Source organism: Phascolarctos cinereus, unplaced genomic scaffold, assembly GCF_003287225.1.
Source record: "Phascolarctos cinereus isolate Bilbo 61053 unplaced genomic scaffold, phaCin_HiC Scaffold_2;HRSCAF=192, whole genome shotgun sequence".
NCBI lineage: Eukaryota > Metazoa > Chordata > Mammalia > Diprotodontia > Phascolarctidae > Phascolarctos > Phascolarctos cinereus.
Window position 1 is genome coordinate 214,101,566 of NW_027555625.1, and position 4,238 is coordinate 214,105,803.

Below are 4,238 nucleotides of genomic sequence, written 5' to 3' on the forward strand. Positions count from 1 at the left end.
TAATCAGGGAAACTACATTGTGCTAAAAGGTAACACAGACAATAAAGTAAAACAAAAATATTTTACAGCAAGTTTCTCTGATAAAGGCCTTATTTCTCAAATATATAGACAATTGAGTCAATTTTATAAAAATAAGAGCCAGTCCCTGATAGATAAGTGGTCAAAATATATGGACAGTTTGTGGAAGAAGAAATCAAGGCTATCTATAGTTATATGAAAAAAATGCTGTAAGTCACTATTGATTAGAGAAATATATATTAAAACAACACTGAGGTACCTGTCCTACCTATCAGAAATGATAAATGCGGGAGGGGATGAGGGAAAATAGGTTCACTAACGAACTGCTGGTGAAGTAGTGAACTGGTTCAGCCATTCTAGAGAACAATTTGAAACTATGCCCAAATGATTATAAAACTGTGCAGACTCTTTGACCCAGAAATACCACTACTATGTCTGTATCTCAAAGACAGCAAAAGAAAAGAAAATGGATTTAAATGTACAAAAATATTTATAACTGCTCTTTTTGTGGTGGCAAAGAATTGGAAATTGAAGGGATGGTCATCAATTGGGGAATGACTGAACAAGTTATGGCATATGATTGTGAAGGAGTACTATTACAATATAAGAAATGACAGAGTTCTGCCTGCCTGCTCTCTGCCTACTGTTGAACTGAGAAAAGAGCTCCTTGGGGTCAAAGCCATGGCTCAAGTGCCCTTTGGTCTAGTCCTGCGCCCAAGCACCCAGGGGCCTTTAGAGCCATCTCAGATTGAGTAGTTCATTTGCAAGGGCCAAGAAGCCAAGGAGTTTGCCTACTGTCCCTAAAGTAACTTCCCAGTGGGGGCAGCTCTCCTGACTCTAGACAGGATGATTTTTTTTAGGATGCAACATAGAAAATGCTTCCTACCCAGTAGACACCCGCGCAGAATGCACTGCCATTCAAAGGCCATCTCAGAAAGACACAAAGAGTTCCAGGCCATTGCCATTACCAGTAATTTGGAGGATGACTTTATTGTACCACATGGAGCCTGTAGACAAATGATGAAAGAGTTTGGAAAACATTGGTATGTCTACATGACAAAAACAGATGGTACATGAACTACTGCCTAGATCATTTGGACCAGATGACCTGCAGAAGAACTAGTGAACCATGACAATGGAATTGTTCAAGTGAGAGACTTTTCAACCACCTGGGAGAAGATTCACTCTCCATATTGTACAGTACTATCATCCCCAGAGCAATATTGACATGAATCAACCCCAGCGCTGACTAGGTCCTAAGCACTGGTTGCTTCTGTATCTACTGTTCAGTCTAGGGACCTCTTTGCCATTTATATTTGAAGTGACTTGTACATACTGGTGATAGTGGAAAGAACACCAGCCTGGGAGTCAAGAGACCCGTGGTGTATTCCCAGCTCTGCCTCTAACTTCTTATGTGACCTTACAGTAGTCATTTAGCCTCTCCAGGTCTCAGTTTCCTTTCCTGTCAAATCAGAATGTTGGTCTAAATCAGGGGTTCTTAATCTTGTTTATATCCTGGACTCCTTGGGCAATTTGGTGAAGCCTATGGACCCTTTCTCAAAAGAATGTTTTTAAATGCACAAAATAAAATACATAGGATTACAAAGGAAACCAATGATACTGAAATACTAATAGCAAAATATTTTTTTAAAAGAAACAAGAGAAACAAGTTCACAGAGCCCAGGTTAATAATCTTTGGCTTAGGTAGTCTCTGAGGTTCTTTCCAATGCAAACATTTTATGTGTTAAGGTCCATCATTTGTGTTATGGCTCAGCTGTAACATTCTATGTTCTCCAGTTTCTACTGTTCTCAGACCCTCCCTAGAAACTGTAGCCTTCGTTGAAACCAGGTGCCAATCAGGAATCCTGCTGACAGCCAAGATCTTTCTCCCTGTCTTCACCTTCCATTGTGGATGGAGTCATAAAGTAATATAAAAGAATTGTCCAGTTACTATATTAATTCTGCTTAGTTGGAACCAAATTAATCACCCTTTGGTGGCCAACCTTCTGATGACTTTATTTGGAACTATGGGGGCCAAAGTCACTGTGCATTCATGTCTTGAGTCCAGCTTCCTCTCTGGATGCTATACCTCATATTCCATGAGCTCCATCCCACTCACACCAAAACTGAAACCAGGTGTGGCTCCTCCCCAATTGTCACTCAACCCAAAATGCCATACAACAATCGAGAAAGGACATACAGCTCTGACATTTAAGTGACAAATGCCAGAACTATATGTCCTTTCTGGGTTGTCATATGTTATAGTTTGTATTGTCTTGCACTGGTCTCATCCAAGTCCAAGCTTGGGAGGAAGATGGTCTTCCATGGTCGTCATAACAGTGTTACTGTGCTGTCCTATCACTGCCTCAATTTATCCTTTGATTATCTTGACCTATTCTTTACTTATTCTGCATTGTGTGTGTGTGTTTTAATATCTATCTTCTTCCTGTAGCATCTGGCTAATTTCATGTACCAGCCTCAAGGATCAAGCATTACCTAACTTTTCCATCTGTCATTTCTTTTCCTGAATCCTTGATACATCCTTGATAATATACTTGGAGTGTAACATTCTTAAAAGTTAATGGAGTTATTGTAAATATCATAGAGGGGCCTCAACCAACCTCTGCTCACACCAGCCTATACCCAGTTTAATCACTTACTTGCCATAATACCCCCTCTCTCTTAACAAATCCAATAGAATAAAGATAATCAACAAGTAAGGCTAGTCAGCAGGAATTTAAGTGCCTACTCTATGCCAGGTCAGTACCTAAGGGCTAAGGGCTGGGGATACAAAGAAAGGCAAAAAACAGTTCCCACCCTCAAGGAGCTCACAGTCTAATGGGGAAGACAACCTAGAACTATGGATAAACAAGATAAAATGGGATAAATGGCTGGTAGGCTCAGACGGAAGCCACCAAGATAGTGGAGGACTAGGTTAGGGACCAGTGATTTCATTGTTATGGTGAACACTCAGATAAGGAAATTCCTTCTACCAAGAAAGGTCAGCTCCTTTCCTGAAACTTTATAGTGTCGGAGAGTAGTCTGGGGCATTGAAAGGTAAAGGGATTTGCTCAGGATTCCACAGCCAGTATGTGTCAGAGGTAGGCCTTAAGCTCAGATCATCCTGGCTTCAAGGCTAGATCCTCATCTATTACATAGTTTTGCTTCAACAAAGGTAAGAGAGTAAATGATTACCATACACAAGAAACGTAGTACATGGTCTACAATCCCAAATTGGTCCCTGGCTATTGGCCTGTATCACCTCCCAATGTATTATTTCTCCTGTCATTTCTTCTCTTGTGGATGCCATGAGGATACCCTTCATATACTTTATTTTTTGTTTGTTTTTAAGAAGCAATTAGGATTAAGTGACTCACTTAGGGTCACGTAGCTAGTAAGTATCTGAGGCTGCATTTGAACTCAGGTCCTCCTGACTCCAGGGCTGGTGCTCTACTCTCTGATGCATCTCCACATGCTCTATTATTATAGAGTAATATACACTCTATTATTATTATTATTATTTTGCTTTTTGGTGAGGCAATCAGGTTAAGTGACTTGCCCAGGGTCACTCAGCTAGTAAGTGTCAAGTGTCTGAGGCCAGATTTGAACTCAGGTCCTCCTGACTCCAAGGCTGGAGCTCTAGCCACTACATCACCTAGCTCCCCTCCCATGTACTTTAGAGGAAGGGATGGGAGGGAGGGAGAAAAATTTGGAATTCAATATTTTATAAAAATGAATCTTAAAAATTTTCTTTATATATAATTGGAAAAATAAAATACTATTAAGGAAAAGAAATAACAAAGGGGTGGGTCCAGAAAAAAAAAAAACATGGCAAGACCTACATGAACTGACGCAAAATGAGAAGAATCGGGAGATAATTGTGCATAGTAACAGCAATATTGTAATGATGATCAACTGTGAAAGACTTGGCTACTCTGATCAATATAGTGATCCAAGACAATTCCAGAGGACTCATGATAAAAAAAAAAATGCTATCTACTTCCAAAGAAGAGGACTGAACTCCAAGTGCAAATTCAAGTATAATTTTCTCACTTTTTATTTTTGCAATATGGACAATATGGAAATATGTTTTGCATGATTTCACATGTATAATTCATATCATATTGCTTGCCTTCTCAGTGAGTGGGGGAGGGCTTGTGAGGGAGGGAAGGAATTTGGAACTCAAAACTTGAGAAGAAAAGAATGTTAAAAATAATACA

The 4,238-nt window shown here is 39.7% G+C and overlaps 1 pseudogene; it reads left to right on the plus strand.

Moving 5' to 3' along the window:
* The first annotated feature begins 594 nt into the window (after positions 1 to 594).
* Positions 595 to 1,141, plus strand: LOC144455694 (cytidine deaminase pseudogene; annotated as a pseudogene).
* The last annotated feature ends 3,097 nt before the right edge of the window (positions 1,142 to 4,238 follow it).